Source organism: Zootermopsis nevadensis, unplaced genomic scaffold (assembly GCF_977971745.1).
Source record: "Zootermopsis nevadensis isolate Lab colony 2312 unplaced genomic scaffold, Znev_1.0 Znev_ptg000013l, whole genome shotgun sequence".
In the NCBI taxonomy this organism is placed as follows: Eukaryota; Metazoa; Arthropoda; class Insecta; order Blattodea; family Termopsidae; genus Zootermopsis; species Zootermopsis nevadensis.
Window position 1 is genome coordinate 7,592,551 of NW_028259145.1, and position 7,389 is coordinate 7,599,939.

Here is a 7,389-nt window from a genome sequence, read left to right on the forward strand (position 1 = left end):
ATTTCAGGATATCAGAGCCCTGCATTCCAATTACACGAAACACTGGTTGACCAATACCACTAAAATACTCATGTCCTGGAAAAGGGAGCAATCTTATTGTGTGTCACGCAGGATAAGCAAAAACAGGCTTTATTCCTGAGAGAAAGTACTTTGTTCATGTCAACAAATTCGAGACTCCCATTATCATTCATATATGAACTCTGATAGTTCTGTAGACTGGAATGAAAACGGAAGAGCAATCCATTATAATCGTGGTTAATGTCAGCTGTCAGTCTATCATCGTATACAAAGACCCCAACACAGTGTCACGCAAAAAAAGACATTCAAGAATGGCTATGAAAGAGCTGTATTGAATATGATCCTGCAGAAAGTATACCCGAATCACTCTTTCACTCTGTGCCGTATAGACGTAAAAAAGTGTATGAACAGGTTTAGATGGCAAATGAACTGGGTCACCTTGTTATCGGATTATCTCCTTTATATTGTTCGGATAACCTAGCAGATCTCGTGTTCGGTATGTAGGACAGTTGCAGGAGGAACAAGTTGTTCGGGGTTGAAGTTGTGCAACACATCAGTATTCATTCAGGAGACGAAAATTATGACAATGAAGTGACTCGGAAACAGAAGAGGATGATAACAGTGACGAGCCATCGGCTGTTCCATTATTGTAAGTGTGTTGTTTTATACAGTCGATAATTATCACAATCCTCCATCATTGGCTAACCAACCAACTTACACCAGTACAAGACGTTATCCCATGAGAACGAAACGCGTTGCTGGAATTGATTTACTGTATCTTAAAACTCTTACGCTTACGCTAACAGGATTTTTTCTTTGCAGAAGGCCCTACCATGTTCAGATTTGGGCGTGTTGCTCGTGATGGGAAGTTGATCGCAGGTAATTTATCCCTTACGAAAAGGCCTTTGGTTGGATGGAGCTGAACCCAGGACTGAGATTGCTTTGGCTGAAGGCCTGCATGTTTGGGGGTAGACAGGCCATGCCCCCTTACAGTTAGTTACCTTGTGTCATTGGCTTATCTCCATGTGCCTTTAAATGTTGCGTTTCGTAGCTCTGAATACAGTCCAGCTTCGTGTCAACCGCATTTGTGAGTAGCTGACTGCAATGTCTGACAGAATTTAGTGGTTATAAGGATTTCATGTCAATCAACTAGCATCCAGGGCTGTGTTAAACCAAATATTACATGTTGTTATGATGTTGACGCTAATACGCAGTTCTAGCTACCAGAATATTCTACGCTTTGAGATTGAAACAAGTCGCTAAATTAAAACCCCATTAAATATGTTCACGGCATTGGTATTGTATATAGACATCTGGAAAACGTTTGTAGTTACGTATAAAACGCAAAGATTGAATGTAGTCTACCAGAAACAACATTTCAGAGGTACTTAATATAATTTGATTAGTTATATATTTCATGTTACACAGTTGTTTATACAAATAGGGTGATAATTGTCATTGTAAATCGTGTATGTTATTGGTGTTGGCAGTAACGGTTCATGGGCGGTGACATTTACAAGGAAGTGACTGGAAACAAGTTCTTTACTTCGATTTGCGGAAATGTTTGCGACTTATTTTTGTTTTTCGTGGACTTTGTACAGTTTTGCAATAAGTTATCTACATTTTTCTTTTTATATGTAGATTTGGTTTCTTCGAAACTGTCCGCTGCATGCACAAGAAATGTGGGTTGTGCATAGTCCACAAGCTACAGGTTGATAGCATTATTAATCTACTTCTGTTGACTTGAATCAACCAGTTTTGTTTTTGGTTTGTATGCTATATGTGAAGAGTCCTATGTCATAGTGAGCTTACAAGCGTTAATTTTTAGGCTTGAACTGTGCAGAAATCGGTGTGTCTTGGCATGTTGCTTGAAGTAGGAAACTTTGTATACACATATTACGAGGCGCGTCCACAAAGGAAGTTTCCCACTCGTCCCACAGCTAGCAAACCTTATATTGCGCGAATCGACTGTTCGTACGTGATAGAGCAATGACGTAGCATGGCGCATGCACTAACGGTACTTCCCGCGTTCTAACAGTAGCATCGTTGCAGCTGTTGAAGATGGAGGTTCTTATTCCAGCTCCCGCCGACTGTGAAGAGCGGTCAGTGATAACGCTAGGCCGCACACGGCTCGACGGACAGCAAGTCTCCTGCAGGAGTTCAGCTGGGAGGTGTTTAATCATTCACCCTACAGCCCGGACCTCGTTCCCAGTGATTTCCATCTTTTCCTACACCTCAAGAAATTCCTGTCCGGTCAGCGTCAGCGTTTTCAGAATGACAGAGAGGCGGAGATGGTTGTCACACAGTGGTTCCAATCCCAGACGGCAGACTTCTACGACACAGGTATTCAAAAGTTGGTCCCACGGAATGACAAATGTCTCAATTCCGGTGGCGAATATGTTGAAAAATAGCTGGACACTTGCTGTATCTGTTGCAATAAATATTTTGTTTTGTTTCTGTAAACGGCCCCAGGGAAACTTACTTTGTGGACGAGCCTCGTACATGTAGGAAAGACAAAGAAGCTCTGAACTATATATGCCATCTTATTTTACCTTTTAGTATAACTTCTGACATCCCAAATTATGACCAGTCCTAAGGAAGAGAAAGTTGAAGTCTCTTGTCTGTTAAGGGGTTCATGCTTGTACATTTCATACATTTAAACACCATGGTCTGTGCGAAGTAGAATACCCATTTATAAAACATCCTTGCACTTATGGCTTAATGTAAAATGTAGTAAATATACAGCTGTGCATTAATTCATTGATCTTATTTGAAAATATAGTGCATACACAAGATTATTATGCCGTCTTACATGTTTTGGAAACATTACTCTATATTTTGCAATCTTTCTTATTTTTAGTTATGGTTTCTTGTGGTAGTTTACATATTTTGCCAGTCTTGTTTCATGATGCAGGTATAGCAAGCAGAATGTCTATTTTGGCATTCATATTTCTGGGGCACGGAAAAAGTGATCAAGGTCTATGATGCTTATATAAGATTGTGATTCATACAATTCTGTGTATGATTTGAGGTTTTCACAGTGGTGAGTCTGAAGATTACTGTCCTCTGGGTTATTGTTCTGTGTATTCTGGTAGATGTCCACTAACATTTTAGAGGTCATACTGCCTCCGTTATCAGGGCAATGACGGAGGCAGTATGATCTCTGAAACGTTTGTGGAAATCTACCAGACTACAGAGAGCAATAACCTGGAAGACAGTAATCCTCATACAATTCTATTGTACCAGTGGCTGTCATAAATAATGTAACAGTTACCAGTAATTAACTCGCTGGGTTCTTTTTTGAAATATGGGTACATTAATCTCACGGTGATTGAAGATATTTGTATGTTCATAGCAGAAGTCAAACAGTTGTACTGGGGTTGTATCTGACTGTCATATAACCTCCGGAGGCTTGACATTACTGCCAGTCATTTCATGTGTTCTATGTGCAGGACTCTTTTCTTTGGCTAGGTATAGAAAGACGTGCCATAATCATGTTGATAGATGAGTTCCATAGATCCTAGTAGGCAGAATGGAGATGGAATGATATTGACAGGGTACAAATTGAGGGACCTATCCCATTGCCATTTTGTCCACCACAAAACCCACATGGACTATCCTAGGAGTGAATTCAGGCTATTATCGTGAGAAGGTGGCATTTAAATACCTATACCATAACACAGCCTGACACATATCGTATGAATGTAATGCACTGTGATACATCTAATCACATTTGTAAATAAATAGCCACACTGCACCCAAAATACATTTTTTTTACAAATTAATAAATTGCAGCAGCAACCAACAAAGTGCATATTTCAAGGTCACATGAAAAATGTTGTGCCACTGCAACATGAACAGCAGTGAAGACACTTAAGGACTCGCACCTTAGTGAAGGTAGCAACACTGTACTGGTGACTTTGAGGTGTTAGGTAAGGGGGGCAGGGTGAAATTCTCTCATGGCCTTGAAGCATGCGATTTGGTGACAGCTACTGTAGTGTAGTAAATTACTCTTTGGTACGCATACGTTGCACACATTTAATTCCAATTAAAATATAACCCAACAACAAAAATTAAATCAGAAGCAGGTCCACCTTCTGTAATAGACTTTCCCAACCTCCCCTGACTCATGTTGTCACTGTGGTTGCTAGGCCGCTGCTCGTGCCGGTTGTACAGAAGCTGTATTCTTGAACATTTCTTTCTATGAAACAGAATGTTGAACAGACTGTTACCGACACTGACCCAGAAATGCTGTGCAAAGTTGCATGAAGAACACAAAAAGAGTCGATGCTTGTCTTTAAGAAGGTGACGGACATTTAGGGTTGGACATTAGATGGAAAATTCTTTATACAAATGTTGCATACAACTTAAGTTATTTTCCATGTATAAAAAACATTAAAATACATTCAGACTTAAAATGAACTACATTTAAGTAAGAAAATTGTGCAACCGCGATCCAATTATATATGACCATATGCACCCAAGCAACCGCGCCATCTGGTCGACCAAATGGCATTTTATTGTTGGATTACAAATTTTCATTACCTACATAATTTGGTAATAATATACGATTTGTAGTGCTGGATGTCTACAACAGAAAGTGGGCTTTATGAGTTCTACTCACGACTCCTTTTTAATTCGTTAGGCCCTTATGTGTACAGTTGGTTGACTACAGACAGGATGTGATTTCTACATAAATTTTTTAAAGATGGTGCAACAACCCAGAAGACTATCACGAATACCTCAAATCCTACAAATCAAATTTTTCAGTGGGTTGGTAATATCGCTTTGTGGGTGCATGTTTTAGTATTACCTGAGTGAATGATAATATAGAGGTTTGTGGTTTTATTCAGTCTCTTTAGACAAAAAAACCATTATAATACCTCTGAAACTCCACTAACACCGCCTTCAACATCCTTGCCTGCTTACCTCTTATGATTACCTTACAGTCTCATTCGACAGCGTGTCTCTGGTTGAAAGAGCTTCGACTCTGTCCTGATTCTTTCACCTTGAAATTTGTCATGCACAACAAAAGACATTGAGATGTCTTAGAGACTGGCTCAGCTGATACTAGCCATTATATAACTAGTCCTTTTGACAACAAGAAACTAGAAAGAATATTGGAAAACAATGAAATTTAAGAGAACTGATGGAGCGGAGTAGAAATCAAAATAAAGTGTGTTAACGAATCTGCAAATCTGGGGTGGGGTGGGGTGGGGGTCGAAACAAAAACAAAACAGCAACATTCTGTAATTAATTTTAGTCTTATATTTGAAGACACATGAGGAAAAAAGAAAGACTGGATCAAGTACACTTTACGTATTCTTTTAAACATAATTTTCAAAAATTATTTCCTGAGGCCTTTCAGGTATATTTTTTTTAATTAACCTATGTTGAGCACTTATATGAATTCTGTGATTGCGATCTGACTCCTCTGTGGTTAGCCATTTATTACATGAAGCATTGCATTATTCTTTGCTTTAATGTGAGCACAAATGTGTCATGATATTCTTATTGTATTGGAAATGAATTTCCCTGTTGCTGTGCTCCGCCGTGTTTGACTCATAATGCACAGTTTTTATTTCAAATGGCTATTATGTCACATTAGATATTTTAAGTATCAATTATGGTGACCCTGGATTAGGAGTCTGAAGTGACCATCCGCACGTGGTGAAAAGGAAACAATTTCAAACTGTGAATTTGTCTGGAATTTTACAGCAGTGAAAATATGAATATTTGTCTTTTGGATTGTGATGCTGTGTAGGAAACTATCTAAATAATTCCTGTTGTAGAATACATTTCACAAAGAAAACGTATAAAACAATCATCATTATCTTTACAGACCAGTTGCTAATCTTAAGTCTGGCAAAAAGAGTGCTATTCTCTGATAAAACAAATAATCTCCTCCCAGAATTAAATGTTTTTCCATTAACTGTAAACAATTTCAAATAGTTCTGAGGGAATTTATGTTTATTGTGATTTTCTACCTTACGGGATAATATTTACGAAAGTGTGTGTTGTTACAAATGTTGCCTTGGTAATGCTTTCATGGCAAATTAATGTAAAGATGCTGACGAGGGATTTTTAGTCCTTATGCAATAATATTTGACCTACTGGTCATATAGACTGTATACTAATGTATTTTTATGCGGTGCTTTGTGGAAACAATTCACTGAAAGCAACTCCTCCATGGCCTAATTCGTTCCAGCACAGTAGAGCACGTGCTTACATGTTGACTCCTTGTGGCTTTGAATTCAGTTCTTTGTTTTTGGTGCGCTGCTTCAACAACTATGCCAGTTACAGCGCAAAAGAAGAACGCAATAATAAATATACGAAGGTAACAAGAAAGAAATTTCAAATAATTACGTTATGAGTTTAGAGGACGTTAATACACAAGGGCAACGTGCTACTGAAACATCAGCATCTTTGCAACAATAATTCAGTTGAACGAAGTCTATTAATTTAAAAGAAGAAAATATGTGAAACAGGTTGCTAAATCAGAGAATTTACATAATTAGGTTAGTCAGTATAGTGACTGGCTGCGGGCTGGGCCGTTGGGGTTCGATCCCCGACAGAGGCAGAGGATTTTCTTCTAACCTCTGCGGCCCACCTGTCCAGTGAGTTCCGGGGTCTTTTCCCAAGGGTAAGAAGCGGCCGATAAAGGCCGAGTGCCCTAAGCTAACGAAGGTAATGAAGTGTAACAGGCTATGAGGACAAGGTCGAACGAAGTTAAGAACGATTCGCGTCAGCTTGACCCTGAGGCCCTATTAATGGGGTAATAATATCCAGATAAGTTATCAGACTGGTTATGGTGGATTTGTTTTTCGTAAAACCACGCTGACAAGAATTCAGTTTTGAGCTTAAGAAACGTTAAATATAATGAATGACAAGTTCAAATAGTTTGGGAAAAGTATGAATTATAGAAATGGGTCTTAGTTACCGACAGAGGCAGTGTTGCGTTTTTTAAACAGGGACAAATGTCCGTGTTTCAATACAGTAGGAAAATAATACAGAGTTTGGCTTGGGTTAAAAATTTGTTCGAGAACAGGAACAAAGATCTCATGAGGATAAGGAATGACTTTCATTTTTATCAGCTGCTTGTTACACTTTTCAATAATTTTTTTTAAATATTACTTTACATTTTCTTGTTAATCTTGCTGGGCAAATTTCCAGTTATTAAACATACCTAGTGATATGATGATTATTATTTGTTAGTTGTTATAAAAATGATTATTAAATGATGATTTGCTTATTATGAGTATTTTATGATAACTAGCAGAGAGCTTGAAGTCTTACAGCAAGGAAATTTGACAAAAGCTTACAGTTTACCATAGACCAGATCATTCAATTCATCTAGTTTTATATCAATGG

At 38.3% G+C, this 7,389-nt stretch overlaps 1 long non-coding RNA gene across 2 annotated transcripts; it reads left to right on the forward strand.

Annotated features, from left to right (window-relative positions):
• The first annotated feature begins 239 nt into the window (after positions 1–239).
• On the forward strand, positions 240–1,981 carry LOC147873876 (uncharacterized). Of its 2 annotated transcripts, none has more exons than XR_015535082.1 (3): positions 240–667; positions 841–1,402; positions 1,660–1,981. It is a non-coding gene; the product is annotated as an uncharacterized LOC147873876 (long non-coding RNA). The 2 variants fall into 2 exon arrangements; XR_015535081.1 differs by having other exon boundaries at positions 841–897.
• Positions 1,982–7,389: the final 5,408 nt, after the last annotated feature.